Source organism: Puma concolor, chromosome B1, assembly GCF_028749965.1.
Source record: "Puma concolor isolate L17-30 chromosome B1, mPumCon1.1.hap2, whole genome shotgun sequence".
NCBI lineage: Eukaryota > Metazoa > Chordata > Mammalia > Carnivora > Felidae > Puma > Puma concolor.
In genome coordinates, this window is record NC_141670.1 from 45,092,128 (window position 1) to 45,108,904 (window position 16,777).

At 44.2% G+C, this 16,777-nt stretch overlaps 1 pseudogene; it reads right to left on the reverse strand.

The window, feature by feature from the left end:
• Positions 1-13,333: 13,333 nt before the first annotated feature.
• LOC147581610 (large ribosomal subunit protein eL43 pseudogene) lies at positions 13,334-13,767 on the reverse strand (annotated as a pseudogene).
• Positions 13,768-16,777: the final 3,010 nt, after the last annotated feature.

The following is a 16,777-nucleotide window of genomic DNA, read 5'->3' on the forward strand; positions in this document are numbered from 1 at the left end:
CTAGGCCTCCACTGCCTACTGTGGGGGACATTGGCCTTCTGTGCCTAGGGAGCAATTGAGATATGGCTAGTCCATATTTACAAGTGTAAACTAAATAGATTTCAAGGAGTTAGCATGAAAAACACTTAAGATATCTCAATAATTTATGTTGATTACATGTTGAAATATTTTGACTGTATTGGATTAAGTAAAACATTAAAATTAATTTACCTGTTTCTTTTTACTTGTTTTGGTCGAACTATAAGAAATTACATGTATGTAATATGTGTGTATATATTTCTATTGCATAGTGCTGCTCCAGAATGATAAAAGCAATCCTAAAGTTCTTCCAGGAAATTTCCTCCTGGGAAACTATGCAATCACCAAATTTTAGCTCTGGCCAGGTACGTTATAAGTCATCCAGGACAACATTCACCACCATCTTATTTATTTATTTGCTTATTTATTTATTTAATCTTTCTTCAATCATTCAGGCCATAATTTACACTGTTCATGAGGAAAAAGCTAATAATTAAGGAAAGTGAAAGCATTCATTGGCATTTAGGTCAAAAAGAAATCCCACAATAATTCCATAATTTGTATAATTTTAAGCTCAGGTGGTTTTTTTTTTTTTTTTTTTTTTTAAATCTGTCCTGGCCAAAGATTAAAAACGAAAATTCTCTGAAAGAGTAAATGGAATATGTATGTCAAATGATCCTACATACATATTTTCTCCAGTTGAGGTTTCTACAAATTGAGCTAAAATATGCTAACATTCTGTGGCAAAATCTTATGGTTCTAGTGTTGAGAGCTCTCCACACCTTTTTTTTTTTCTTTGAATTCACCACATTCTTATTCAAAAAACAAAACCCAGAGTGTCAGAGAAGAGCAGGGGTTTGCCGGAGATCACACAGCGATGAAAGACTTGAGGCAAAACTAGATGGCCCAGTGTCCCCTCCCTTCCAGGCCTGTCCTTTTGTCACCACACTAGAAAACAAAGTGGCCCATGGTCTTGCCTTGGGAAGAACTGTTTTGAAAGAAGGCTGGCTCAGTTGCCTTATTGAATGTGCATATTTGGTTAGAGCTGAACTTCCAGGGAAAGCAGCTGCTTAGCTGAACACTTGTAATGATCTGTGCACACAGGTTGGGGAAGTTTCCATCCCATCTTGCTCTACTTGATCCGTAGGCAGGGAGGGACAAGGGACCGATTTTATCACTTTAAGTAAGTGTAATTTCTCTGGGTAGCCAACCAGGCACAGAGGTGTAATCCTTAAGCAGGCACTGGCCCTTCCCAGTTTTTGTCTCAACACATCTCTGCTGAGCTGGACCAGTGTGGGGTTAGCAGTGCCAAGAGAGGGTCCCCCAGGAGTGGCTGCCTGGGAGGAAAGTAGCAGGAGCCACAAGAGTGACAAATGCTTTCAGAGTCTCTGAATCACACTCTAATAGACGCTGTTTAGGAAGCCCCTCAGGTTAGGGAATCCATTCCTAACATATTTGGTGCTGAAAATGTTCCCTATTCACCACTGGGAGTCCTTTGAATTAGCTAATGCATCCTGTCGCCATGGCCCCAGTGGCTTCTGGAGGCTATTGTGTTTTCTTGTACAATTAGGGCTTCCTATACTTACTGCCCCTGATCGAGATTCAGCCATTGAAAAAAAAAAAGACATGTTCAAAAGAAAAACAAAACGAAAAAAAAAAAAAGCTCATAGATACAGAGAACAGATTGGTGGTTGTCAGAGGCAGAGCGAGGGTGGGGAGGAATTCTCTCTCGAAGGGGGTCAAAAGGTACCAAAAAAAAAAAAAAGAAAGAAGGACACGTTAAAAAAAACAGGCACATTCTCCACTGACTAGAGGATAAACAGATTATCGTTGAAAATAAACATCTACAGTGAGAAATAGCTTGGTCATTCGTTATCATCCGAGGCAAAGCAGAAGTGAGAGTCATGGTGTCATGGCCAATGACCATGAAGGGGCTGAATGCTGGGGAGCCCGAAGACACGTTGTGGAGGTCACATGAGCTAACATAAAGGAGTCTGTTAAGAGTTCTACTGAGTGAATTTGAAGACCTAATTGGCTTTATTAAGCGATTTGCTAATTGCTTAATCGATTTGTGATTTATTAATTGATTTTCAATCAGTGGGCAGCATCCCACCTAGCAAGTACAGGGATGCTCCAAGGATTTGTACAAAATAGAAGATTTTTATAGGAAGGAGAATGGGGCAAGGACATTATCAGCAAAGAAAAGGATTGTTACATCTTTTTTCTAAGAGTTTATTTTTTTTGTGGGGGGATGGGGTGGGGTGGGTGAGGGTAGCACAAACAAAGTAGAAACAGAGAAAGAGGGAAAGAATCCCAAGCAGGAATTGCACTGTCAGGGTGGAGTCTGATGTGGGGCTCGAACTCATGAACCATGAGATTATGACCTGAGCTGAAACCAAGAGTCGGTCACTCAGCCAACTGCCACCCAGGCACCCCTGTTACATCTTTTTTTGAGGAGGAAGGGATGGCAGGGTTTTTATCACGCGATTACTTTACCAGAGCTGATCAGGAAATTTCAGATTAACTTAAAAGGTCACATTCCTGAGAGAGGTTCAAACTACAATTAGGTCTTGGTTTGCTGTGGTTGGGGACCAATGACTCCATTTTGGACTTCTTGTTTCTCTTTCAACAATTCCCAATGGTGGATTTAACATTTTAGTACCATTTCTAGGCTCAAGAGATTCCAAAAAATTTTAGTGGCTCAGAGCAGGGTATGCAATCTTTAAAAGGACCTCAAGAAAAAAATAAATTAATTAAAAAAATAAATAAAAGGACCTCAAGAGCAGATTCTCAGGTTTAAAATCATCTTCTTCCCAGGCATCTGGATGTCTCAGTTGGTTGGGCATCCCACTCTTGATTTTGGCTCGGTTCATGATCTCACAGTTTGTGAGTTTGAGCCCCACATCAGTCTCCCTGCTGACAGTGTGGAGCCTGCTTGGGATTCTCTCTCTCTCTCTCTCTCTCTCTCTCTCTCCCTCAAAATAAATCACGTGGGAACAATACTCTGGTGCTGGCAAGTGCCCGGAGTCGCCACCTGGGATTTGCTTGGGGTTGCCCTCCTACAGGTGGCTCTGGGTGTGTCCACCTGAGAAGGTTTTGTGTCCTGACCAGGAGAGCAAAACAGCAGAGAGCCTTTGGTGGCAACTGAAGAACAGTGGCCCCGTGGTCTCCATGGATCAGTGGGAGACCAACTACTTGGGCCTAACCAGCCCTCGGTGATATGGTTTGGGAGTAGTGGAGGTCTGGAGCCAATGGCCAAGAAAAAATTCTTGAGACATCTTTGGTGCAAAAAGGTGATTTTATTAAAGCACAGGGACAGGACCTGTGGGCAGAAAGAGCTGCACTGGGGTTGTGCAGAGTAACTGGTTATATACTGTGGAGATGGGGGAGGTGAAGACAAATGGAGGCCTCCAGAAGGACTTTGCTATGCCAAAGAGGACTTCTAAAATACCTGAGGCCTTGCTATTATCAAGCTAAGGTTGTTTTCCCTCTAGTAAGGCATTAACATGATGACAGTAGGGGTTTCCTGGAGAGACATCATACTCTGTATTTGCCTCAAGTATTTGTTAATGGGCTGCAGGTTATAAGGAAATTTAAGTTCACCTGCCATTTCCTTCTTGCCTTTGTTCCCCACATCATTATGGAGGGGAGGGCAATATTAGGGCTCCAGGAAACTGAGTCCACAGCTTTCTGGAGATTAGGCTACTGATAAGATTGCCTTTTTCTTGTAATTTACTAAGACATTTGTAAACTGATGGAGACTCGTGTCCTGCATAGCTGTGATCTCTATCAGTTAACTACTTGTTTTCTTTCCTTTGTTCTTGGGCAAGCAGGGGTGCCTGAGGAATATCATACATATCCCACCTGGGGAGAGGGGTAAAGCTAGCTCCTTTGCCCTCAGCTTACCTTTTGCATCCTCATCATCAGCGTTATATCAATTAGGGTCACTCAAATTGGGTAATTTGGAGAGAATTTGACAAAAGGATGATCTACAAAGGTGTGGGCAGGAGGTAGGGAAACCAGAAGATACACTGTGGTATCTGGCACTGGAATTGGGCCTGAAGGAGCAAGGGGAAGGTGTGGGGACTGAAATCCAAAAAGAGGGAGAGTGTGTTCTTGTTAGGGAAAGCACACACTCACTGTGAGAAGCAAAGCTAGTAAAAACAAGAGAAAAGGGGCCAGCCAGATGTCCGAGGCTGGACGCTCCCCTTGCATACTACTTTGGCTTCTGTAATCTTGCTTGCCTCCTGTGTCTACCAACTGCCCAGACAGCACCACTGATAACTGCCCCCTCCCCCTTTTCTTTTGTCTCTCAACCCCCTACCATGCCAGCCATAAAAGGAAGATGATGCCAAGTTTCCAGGCTCAGCCTTTGGAGGTGACTCTGCTGGGCTGGAACCAGTGTGCAATAAACAATCTTTTCCTGATTTCCTGAGTGCGTGTGGCTTGTCTCTTCCTGGGCGCCGAGTATTTGCAGTAACAACTGTGTGGAGAGGCCACCCTGGAGCTGTGGCCTTCAGTCCTGGCCAAGCACAGGGAGGGAGCTAGGAAACAGAAACTCTCAACTCTCTGGCCTCCAGCCCTCAACTCGCCTGCCTGACTCCCTGACAGCCTAATCTAGCTGGAAAACAAAGGACAAGCCTGATAGCCCAACCTCCTGGGGCACTGAGTGGGACAGAAGAGAGTGGAGGGAGGTTGGATCTACAGGGACAACAGAGGAGTCCAACACAGTGGAGTAGAGAAAAAATCAGGAGGGGAGTAACTTGTGGAGCAGTCCAGAGAAAATCTTGGTCCTGAGCAAATGTATGTGCTGGAAGCCTGTTGAGCCTCACAAGGCACTCTTCTTGTTTTGAGGTGAGGGCAGGGACCTGTGTGCACAATCCGCTTGTGTACAAGGTGAGAAGTCAAGGTCCTTGGTCCTCAAATGTTCCTCCCTACCCCCGGATATCTTCTCCACTCACAGGTTGATGCTTGAAATTCTTCCATTTTAGCTTTTTCCTTTGAGCTAAAGGTTCTGCTAAATGTAAACTGTCCTTGGCATTCGTGACACCACAAGTAAGGAAAAAAGGAAACGAACACTTCCTGAGTTCCTGCTCTGTGCCTACAGACCCAATGCAAGAGGTTTGGCATTGACAAAATCAATAAATCACACCACAACCTCATAAGGCAAGTATTATCCACGCTGCATATACATGAGGAAAATGAGTCGTGGGTGTGGGGGATTAGCCGGCCTTTGCGCAAAGCCTCATATTTAATTATTTTTATAACCTGCTTAATCCAAAGCCCATGCACTTAACCACCACCGCAGGGATTTCCAAATTTTGGAGTGCATGAGATTAGCTGCAGCGCTTGGGAAGTAGGTGGGATCTTCACCTGAGAGCAAGTTCTTTTTTTTTTTTTTTTTTTTACCTGAGAGAAAGTTCTAATTCGAGGAGAAGAGACAACTATCCCAAAGAAAAGGAAAGGGTACAGCGGAGGCAAGGATGGTGTCTTAGTCTGCTTGGGCTGTTATAGCAAAATGTCATAGGCTGGGCTGCTTAAATGACAGACATTGATTTCTCACAGTTCTGAAGGCTGGGAAGTCCAAGGTCAAGGTGCTGGCAGATTTGGTTCTGGTGAGGGCACTAGTCCTGCGTTTGGGAGGGCCACCTTCTTGCTGTATCCTCAACGCAGCGGAGGGAGAGGGCCCCGGTCTCTCCTCTTTTAAAGGACACCAGCCTCATCAAGGGAGCCCCACCCTCATAACCTCATCTAAACCTAATTACCTCCCAACGGCCCCACCTCCAAATGCCATCTCTTTGGGGCTTACTTGTGGATTTGGGGGTCAACACAAACGGTCCTTTAATTTTTTTAAATTTTAATGATTATTTATTTATTTTTGAGAGAGGGACAGAGGGGCAGAGAGAGAGGGAGACAGATTCAGCTCCAGGCTCTGAGCTGTCAGCACAGACCCCAACACCCGACACAGGGCTTAAACTCACTAACTGTGAGATCATGACCTGAGCCAAAGTTGGACACTTAACTGAACCACCCAGGCACCCCAACAGGCAGTCCTTAAACAGAAATCTTGAAGACTTTGGCCTGTGATAGGTCCACCCTGCTCTTCTGGGTGGTAACAGTGCCCTTGCCCAACCCCCCCCCCCCCCCCAAGGACTCCAATGTAACTGCCTTTTCTTTCCCTTTCCTGACTCCAGTGCAACCCCCAATTTCAGTCTTCTAGCCTCACTGGATCTCCTAGAAAGCCATGCTCTCAGCATTGCCGAATTTGAACTCGAAACCAATGCTACAGAGTTAATGCCAAGGGTTTTGTAGGCAAATCATCCTGGGTTCAAAATCCACTTATAGTCTATGTGACCTTTGCCAATCACTCTGAAATTCAATTTTCTCATCTGTAAAATGGAGATAATACTACCTATGGGAATCTTACAGCACAGTGTTTGGGACCATATTGGACTTACATTGAACAGAGTTGTCTAGAAACCCACCTCCTGACTCCCAGGCGTGGGCTGCTGCCTATGACTCTCCATTTCCTTTATTTGAAGCGCAAAATATGACATTTATTAAGCGTCCTAGCGTGCTGGGGGCCTTGCATTGCCCATACATAGATACATAGATCTGATCCTAACATCTAAGAGGGTTGTCTGGTATACATGAGAAAACATAAAGACAAATAAAAAAGAAAGAAAGACATGGAAGTGTGATAAGAAGGGAGGGGTGGTGGCTGGGATTTACTCTTTTACAGCCACCCTGGAGCGTGGGAAGTGCTAGGGAAAACCTGGGAATTCTCCCAAGGGGGAGAACGATTTACCTGCGGCGGGTCACCAGTTAGCGGCTGGGCTGGAACGCCCTCTAGTGGCCATTCGGCTGAGCCTAGAGGTTTTGCTTCGTAAATTGTTCTTTTTCTTAAGACGAGTTCCTCTGGCAGTCTGCCTCTCCTTTCATTCACTCAACAAACTTTTACCCAGAATGTTTCTTGCCAGGGGATAGTCTAGGCACTGGGGATATAACGGTGAACAAAACAAGCCAAATCTCCATAATATTCTTTCTCTAACTCGATATAGGCTTAGTAACTTCCAAGTGGATCCCTGAAGCCTATGATATGCTCCTTCCCTTATATTGCCAAAAGTGATCTTTTCCCCCCAAACTAGCATGCATAGAGCTAAAATAAAGTGAAACCAGAGCATCGTGTAATATTGGTGCAAATTTGAGGTGTGAGGTTTTGTCTCAATTTTAAGTGAGTTGCCATCGCATCTTAGTACTTCCCTTATTATAGATTATGCTTCTGGTTTTCATATGCTTTTCAGGTTTGTTCATGAGTGCATTTACAGGGGTTTTTCTGGTTCTGGGCTGTCCAATACAGTAGCCACTAGTCACATATGACTAGTTAAGTTTAAATTAATTACGATAAAAAATTTGGTATTTTTAGTTGCACTATTCACATTTCCAGTGTTTCATACCCACATAGGACTAGTGGCCATCTCATTGGACAGTGCAGGTATATAATATTCCTATTGCAGAAGGTTCTACTGGATGACATCCTAAGCAGTGATGGGGATCCAGCTGTGGGAATGTCGTGTTATGTTATTGTGCAGGTATAATCTATCCACTCCTTTCTTCTGCCATTTTTAAAAAAAAATTTTAATGTTCATTTAATTTAAGAGAGAGGGCACATGCACAAGCAGGGGAGGGGGAGAGAGAGAGGAAATAGAGAATTCCAAGCATGCTCTGAGCTGTCAACACAGAGCCCAATGTAGGGCTCCATCCGACAACTGTGAGATCATGACCTGAGCTGAAATCAAGAGTCAGGCACTGAAGTGACTAAGCCACCCAGGCGCCCTATCTTCTGCCTTCTTATCTACAGTTTGGAGAGTGGTCTCTGGCTCATACCCTAAGGAAAACAGGGCGTGTGATCAGGAAACCCTAACTTTCTACTGTTTGCTGACCCTGTTGGGAGAGGTGCCCATGGTCTCTGTTCCTCTTTGGCTCAGCCTCTCATCCAAGTGTCTATCAAACCAACAGAGGGGGCTGATTCCCAGGCTGATCAGCCCTATGGTTGCTTCTTCCTTGGGGGATTTGTTTGCCAAAGTTTTGCCTCTCTGCCCCCTTGGCCATGGGTTGCCAGCTCTGCTCTTGACTCCTGCCCTTCCTGGTTCTAACTTTAGGGTGGAAGGGGCTTGGGGAATCTTCTTATTGAGGGCTTATACACAGGGAAGCATTTGATCTCCTCCTATGAGACAGTGAGTGGGCAATGAATGGGAGGGTGTTTGAAAATTGAGTCTTCACTCTTGAGCCACTTTCATTTACTTAGCAGCAAAGAAAGCTGGACTGAGTATCCTGAAACACAGGCTCTTCTCATTTCTACTACTAACTAGCTCTGTGACTTTAGGCAAATCACTTTCTTCATATGTGGTGAGGGATGTGGGTGATGATTTCCAGGGTTTTCTGCAATTCGATATCCTAAAACTTGGCCAAAACCTTTGTGACTTCAGTGGACAAAGATGTCATGATCCAGATAAAACAGATTTCCTTCCCAAAGAGAAATCCCCAGGCTCAGATGGTTTCGCTGGAGAATTCTTTCAAACTCCTGAAGAAGAATAAATACCAATTTTCTGCAACTTCTTCCAGAAAACAGAGAAGGAGAGAACACTTCCCAATTCATTTTATGAGACCAGACAAAGACAGTACTAAAAAAAAGAAAACTATAAGCCAGTATCTGTCATGAACTTAGAAAAAAAAGCTATAAACCAATATCTTATGAACTTATACTAATTATCTCCTTCAAAATCCTCAAAAAAACATTAGCAAATTGAATCCATCATTATAAAATAATTATAAATACAAAAACTTACATACCATGACCAATTACAATTTATTCCAGATATATAGTCTGATTCAAATTTTAAAAGTCCATCATATCAAGTAATCAATAAAGCTGGATTAACAAAAACGTCTACCATATCAACAGGCTAAAGAAGAGAAATCATATAATCTTATCAATTGGTGCAGGAAAAGCATTTGACAAAATCCAATAATCGTTTATAATAAATATTCTCAACAAGTTAGGAATAAAAGGGAACTACCTCAACTTGATAAAGAACATCTATAAAAAGCCTATAGCTAACATCATAGTTGATGATGAGTCACTGAATGCCTTCCCCCTAAGACTGAGAACAAGGCAAGGATTTCTATTCTCATCACTTTTATTCAACTTAGTACTGGAATTTCTAGCCACTGTAATAAGGCAAGAAAAAGAATAAAAGTCATACAGAGTGGAAAGGAAGAAACAAAACTGTCCCTATTTGCAAATGACATGATTGTCTATAGAGAATCCTAAAGAATCTACCAAAAAAAAAAAAAAAAATCCTCTAACTGCTATATGAGTTCTGCAAAGTTGCAACATACAAGATCAACACAAAAATCAACAAACATGTAGAAACTGTAATTTAAGATGCTATACCATTTATAATTGTTCCAAAGAAAACAAAATACTTAGGTTTAAACTTAACAAAACATGCACAGGATCTGTATGCTGAAAACTACAAAATGCTGATGAAATAAATAAAAGACCTAAATAAATGGAGAGATACACTGTGGTCATAGATTGGAAGGCTTGACATAGTAAAGATGTCAATTCTCTCCAAATTCATCTGTAGGTTTAATGTAATTTCTCTCAAAATCCTAATAAGGAAGTGAAATAGGCCAGTCAGAGGAAGACAAATACCATATGATTTCATTCATATGTGGAATTTAAGATGTAAAACAAAAGATGAAAGAAAAAGAAACAAAATGAAACGAAACAAAACAAAACAACAACAACCCCCCCACACACACACCCACACAAAATCCCAAACCCAGACTCTTAACTATAGAGAACAAACTGATGGTTATCAGATGGGAGGTGGGTGGGGGGATGGGTGAAATAGGTGAAGGGGATTAAGAATACACTTATCATGATGAGCCATGAGTAATGTATAGAATTGAGTCACTATATTGTTCACCTGAAATTAATATAATATTGTATGTTAATTACACTGGAATTAAAAAATTCTAACCAAGTATTTTGTAGACATAGATAAGCTTATCCTAACATTTAGACAGTAAAGCACAGACCTGAGAATAACTAAAATAATTTTGGAAACAAAACAAAACAAAAAAGGAAAAAACTGGGAAGAATTTCTCTACCCCAAATAAGATAAAACAGATACGGTAGAAGCTCAGGATGAAAGGAAAGGAGGATCAAAACCTGGCCAGCCCTTCCCTGAAAGAGCAGAGATGGAACCTCCGAGGCTCAGGAATCAGTGATCACAGGGGCCCTAGGAGGCCCCAGGGGACACAGAAAGCCCTATTTCCCAGAGAAAGTACCCTATCCTCTTTGAGCTCTTTCATGAATGGCAGGGACTGGGGGTCTTGAGTGTCTCAGTCCTTTGAGCGTTTGACTTTGGCTCAGGTCCTCATCTCATGGTTGGTGAGTTCAAGCCCCGCATAGGGCTCGCTGCGGTCAGCCCTGAGACTGCTTCGAATTCTCAGTCCCCCTCTCACTCCGCCCCTCCCCCACTTGCTCTCTTTCTCTCTCAAATACAAACATTAAAAAAAAAAAAAAAAAGAATAGCAGGGATTTAGGTACTCCATAGTGCTTGGGAGGGAGAATGTGCAATGCTGCTGTTTTCTTGAGGGTGTCTCATGGGGGAGTCATATGTTCTACTTCTTTTCCCCAGGGGCCCCCAAAATTCGAAGGCAGACTGGTATGTTCTCATTCCTGGTTAATAGGTTGTGTGCTAGACACGATTCTGAATATATCATTTGCTTTTTGTCTTCTGTGAACTTTCATTTTAACAGGAGAAAAGATGGGCACCTGGGTGGCTCAGTCAGTGGAACCTCTGACTCTTGATTTCATCTCAGGTTATGATCCCAGGGTGGAAGGATTGAGCCCCATGTGGGGCTCTGTGCTCAGCGTGGAGCCTGCTTGAGATTCTCAGTCTCTCTCCCTCTGCCCCTCTCTCCCACTCTCTAAAAAATTTTTTAAAAAATATGTGAAAGGAGAGGTGTAGAGTCTATTTCAAAGTTAGGTCAAGAGGCAGGATTGAAATTGGGGCTATCTAGAACAAGTCACACACAAAGGTAAAATCGGGAATTTCAGTGATTGTTAATTTCTAGATATTCTATTTGATTCTTTTCCAAATCTGTCTGTTCTTTCTAAAAATGGTCTATTTTCTTCATTATACGCTGTATTCTGTTAATCTCTTTAGTAACTTTAAACTTGCTTGTTTTGTTGCAGATTATTCTATTATTTCTAGTTCTTGGGACACTGATTCTCTTATTACCTGTATCTATTTAATCTTCTTCAGGTGGTTCACTTCTTGTGGTTTCTAAGTGTTCATTATGTATTCATCTTCAGCCAGGGCTGTTTCAGTAAGAACGTTCTAGAAGTAGAACTGTTTCGTATTTCCCTTTGCTGGGGCCCTGGAGTGAAACAGAGCCTCACTGAACTTTAAATTTCTTCCCCTAGAATTCTCATATCATGGGGCAGGTAGTACAAATTTAGATCCACACAACGTAGACTTGGGTTGGTAATTTCTTATACAAGTGTTTTTCTCCCACTCTATCTTGAGCTCTGAGACACAACTATCTTGCTCTCTGCTTCTTTGGACTGGCGGGAAGAATTTTTCAAGTCCCATTTGGGAAGCTTTAAATATTATTTTTTTTTACATTTATTTATTTTTGATAGAGACAGAGCACTATTGGGGGAGGGGCAGAGAGAGAAGGAGACACAGAGTCCGAAGCAGGTTCCAGGCTCCGAGCTGTCAGCACAGAGCCTGACGCGGGGATCAGACTCACAAACTGTCAGATCGTGACCTGAGCTGAAGCCGGATGCTTAACCGACTGAGCCACCCAGGTGCCCCCCACATTTGGGAAGCTTTATACTGGGTCTCATTTCCAGCCTGCGTCCACGCCCAGGCCCCACTCCCTCAACTGCCACATCAGGCTCATGTGACAGCTCTCTCTAGCTGTGAGTTCTGGAACATGGGAATTTCCTTTTATAAATATATATATATATATTTGAAGCGGGCTTTGTGCTGACAGCAGAGAGCTTGATTCGGGCTTGAACCCATGAACTGTGAGATTATGACCTGAGCCAAAATCCAAGTCTTAACCAACTGAGCCACCCAGGCGCCCCCAGCACATTTATATAGTTTATGTATTCGTAGGGTCCATTAACCCAGTTCTACATGTTTTAGGAAACTCCCCTCTTCTGAGAAATTTATTTAACAAAATAATTTCCAGGCTATCAACAATATGTCTTGGTATAAATATAAAATCATCCCAGGATTTTTGTTTTGTTTTGTTTTGTTTTGTTTTGAGAGAGCATACTTGGGGGAGAGAGGCAGAGGGAGAGAGAGAGAATCTTGAGCAGATTCCATGCTCAGAGTGGAGCCTGATGGTGGGGTTCGATTCCATGAACCTGGGATCATGGCCTGAGCCAAAATCAAGAGTCAGATGTTCAACTGATTGAACCACCCAGGCACCCCTCATCCCAGGATTCTTTTTTTAATTTTTTCAATGTTTGTTTATTTTTGAGAGAGAGAGAGAGAGAGAGAGAGGGCACAAGTTGGGGAGGGGCAGAGAGAGAGAGAGAGAGAGGGAGAAACAGAATCTGAAGCAGGCTCCAGGGTCCGAGCAGTCAGCACAGAGCGGGGCTGATGCGGGGCTTGAACCCACGGACTGGGAGATCATGACCTGAACCGAAGTTGGACGCTTAACCAACTGAGCCACCCAGGCGCCCCTCAAGATTTATTTTTAATGTTTATTTATTTTTTGAGAGAGAGAGAGATACAGAGTGCAAGATGGGGAGGCTCAGAGAGAGAGACACACACACACAGACTTTGAGCTGTCAGCACAGAGTCCAACACGAGGCTCCAACCCACGAACCATGAGACCCTGACCTGAGCCGAAGTCGGATGCTGAACTAACTGATCCACCCAGGAGCCCCAGGATTCTTTTTTTTTTTTTTTTTTAATTTTTTTAAAAAGTTTATTCATTTATGTATTTATTTTTAAATTTTCATCCAAGTTAGTTAGCGTATAGTGCAATAATGATTTTAGGAGTAGATTTCAGTGATTCATCCCCTATGTATAACACCTAGTGCTCATCCCAAGTGTCCTCCTTAATGCCCTTCGCCCTTTTAGCCCCTCCCCCTCTCCCTCCCCCCTCCCCCCAGACCCCCCCCTCCCCCCAGCTCCCCACCCAACCACCCCTCAGGATTCATAGTAAGCACCATCTTACACTTACTGGAGTAAGAAGGAATTTTTTTCCAATAAAAATTAGAAGGATTTTTAATTTCCAAGTCTTTTGAGAAAGCAAAATTAATGCAATGTAAATCAGAACATCTAATTAATAAATTTAGCAAGCCAAAGGAATTTTGTTATATAAATTAACCCATTTATCGTAGGCTAGCCATGTTTCAAATGGTGGAGCTTCTACTGGTGTTTCAACTTCTTCAGTCCCCTGACGGCCAACTTTACTGTCACCTTGGAGTGGTGTTGTAGGTCCAGGCACCACCCACGGCGTTTGTCATGCAGGAACCGCAGTGCAGGATCCCCGCAGCTCGTCTTTTCATAGTGGTTTGGCCACAGAAGGAGCAAGTGCACTTGGCGTGCTGACTTATTTCAGTCTTCTTCACCATTTTTCCGAGGGAGGCACCATATAACAGGGCCCGTATTTCCCGACAATTCTGACTTCTTGTTTAGCCATGTCGACACAAACTAGGTCTGAGCCCACTGGAGTAAGAAAGAATTTTTAAACATGCATTGTTACAAAAAAAGAATTTTGAATCACTAGGACATTCTATCACACCAACATGCTGATTCCTTGTGGTCAGTCTTCCATCACCTCAAACTTGACTTTTTTTTTTTTTTTTTGAGAGAGACAGAGAGAGAGAGAGAGAGAGAGAGAGAGAGAGAGAGAGAGACAGTGAATGGGGGAGGGGCAGAGAGAGGGGGAGACAGAATCTTGAAGCAGGCTCCGGGCTCTGTCAGCGCAGAGCCCAATGTGGGGCTCGAACTCACAAGCTGGGAGATCACGACCTGAGCTGAAGTCAGAGCCACCCAGGTACCTGTAAACCTTGACATTTCTTGCTGCAAAAGGATATCTTTGGTTTTAAGATTTTTCACTTGTGTTCTTCCTTCTCTAGGTAAGATTCTTTCTCTCTTCAGGAATGCAACTTATTCTTTTTTAAAAGAAATTTCTAGTGTTTATTTATTTTTTATTTTGAGAGCGACAGAGGCAGCATGAGTGGGGAGGGGCAGAGAGAGGGAAAGAGAGAGAGAATTTTTAAGCGGGCTCCCCACTGCCAGCACAGAGCCTGACACGGGGCTCCAACTCACAAAACCGCGACATCATGACCTGGGCTAAACGCTTAACCACCTAGGCACCCCAGATGTTTACTTATTTTTAAGAAAGAGAGAGAGCCAGCAGGGGAGGGGCAGAGAGAGAGAGAGAGAGAGAGAGAGAGAGAGAGAGAGAGAACCCCAAGCAGGCTCTGCACTGTCACTGCAGGGCTTGAACCCATGAACCTGCGAGACCATGGCCCGAGCAGAAATCAAGAGTCACCCTATAAAGGTGCCCCTATTATTTCTCAATCATAAACTTCATTTATACACCCTTGCCCCCTCATCCATCAGGACTCCATTTAAAATTCAAAACTCACCTACGGTCCTAAAATCTTCCTGGATTAGCTCCTATACTTAACTTGCCCCTGTTGTACCCTACTTGAATTGCATCAAATGGTTTTGCCTTTGTTACCACAAGGATTAGTGAGTATTCCCATTTTTCAGTGTGTATTCAATAATCTACAATAACATGGGACTTGGTGAGGGCACTGTTGCATCTTCTACTTATTTGCATCTCACCAGGCCCAGGAAGGTGTTCTGTACCCAGTGGGTATTATTTTGCAGACAGAACAGCCTGAGATGAACATTCTCAACCTACTCTTCTCACAGCCTCTTGGTCCCTACCAGGCATCTTGTCTCCAGAGGGCATCAGCAACCCAAGGCTCCAGCTTGAGACTTCAGAAGCTTCATCGCCTCCCTGTGCCAGCTGCTGAGCCCATAACCCAGAGCTGGGCAGGAAGAGCCTCTTGAATAACACTGATATGCTCCTTCCTTCCCCCACCAAGCTCTGCTTTGGGGCCAGTGAGGTGACCAGCCCCCCTGCCCCCATCCTGCTGGAATTTCCTCTTCTGGTACTCATTAAGGGGTGGGGGGGGGGGGCTTGAGTGGAAGCCAGGAGAAATGGAAACAGTGGCTGGAATGAAAGGCAGTTGCCAGTGACCCTTGGGTCTCCATGCTGGAGGTGTTTGTGGAGAGGCAGCATTTCATTTTCATATCGGGAAGGTGGAAGAGGTCGTGGCAGGATTGCACCGGAGGGATTTCCTCTCTGCAGCCTACAGAGAGGATCCCAGATACTAGAAGTGTCTAAAAAGACAATTCCCTAGCCCATGGGACCCACTGTGTTTCCCCGGTGATTACAGATGGCGTCTGAGTGTTCTTCCTGCTCCCTGCAAGCCTAAGAACTCCTTATTCCCACCACACTGTCCTGGAATGTCTTTTTCCCTCCCGGGGCTGCTGCCTTTGGTCCCAAAAGGCATCGCAACACTGGGGTCATTTTCTAATCTGGGGCAGATGTGAGCTCAGGGATGTGAGTCGAAAGTAAGGTAAACCAAACGAAGCAAAGAAGTAAGAAATGAGCACTAAATGACGCTTAATTGGTCAAGCAAGATCTGAGCAGTCATGGTTGCTGCCATGGCCCAGTGCAACACGGGGCTGAGTGTGCCACCTCATCATGTGATTTCCCTTGACCTGTGTTTTTCATGACACCCACTCCTTGTTTCCCCCAGAGAAGGCTCCCCAATGTCCTGAAGAGTAGCTGGCATTGGAAGTTGTGTCCCTCCCCTTTAACCAGCCAGCTTTCTCCCAGCCCTCACAGAAGGCTCCAGAAGAGGCCGGGGCTGGCTCACATCCCAAGTTGCCATTCCCTTTCCACTCTGAGGACTCCTCCTTCACCCTTCAGGGAAACTGAGGGGACTGAGGAAGGATGGTCCCTGGAGAAGACCTCCCCAGTAGGGCAGAGGTTGGACACAGTTGTCTGCCAGCATGAAATTTGGAGGGCAGTGGGGACAGGCAGTAGGGCTCTCAGGAGGGAAGCTTCTGGTTCTTGTCTTCTTCTAACTCTCCTTCTCCTCCACCTCCTCCTTCTCCTTCTCTTCCTTCTTCTCCTTCTCTTCCTCCTTCTCCACCCCTTCCCTCTCCACTCCCCCTCCCTCTCCCTGTCCTCCTCCTCCTTCTCCTCCTCCTCCTCTTCTTTCTCCTTCTCCTCCTTCTTTTTAAATGTACTTAGGTCACTGGGGAAAATGTAGGAGGAGGGAGCAGAGAGGAAGGAGGGGGTTTGGAAAGAAGCTGAAAAACAGCAACTATCCATTGACTTGCTGCATTCCTGAGGCTGGACTCATTCTAGTCTACTCCCAGCAGCAAATGATAGATGTGATAGATGTGGAGCATTGCTGGCTGCCTCAAAGATTGCAGATGGAGTGTTCAGACCTGGGCCTCCCAGACATCCTGGTTGCAGTGGCCCTAAGGAACTGGGCAAACTTGTCTCATTACACAAGCCCAGAAACTCCTCAAGATGCCCCACTTGACTTAAATTTCCCGCGAGCACTGGTCAACTCTAAACAACTCCTCCACTAGTCTACAATGAGTTTGACTTA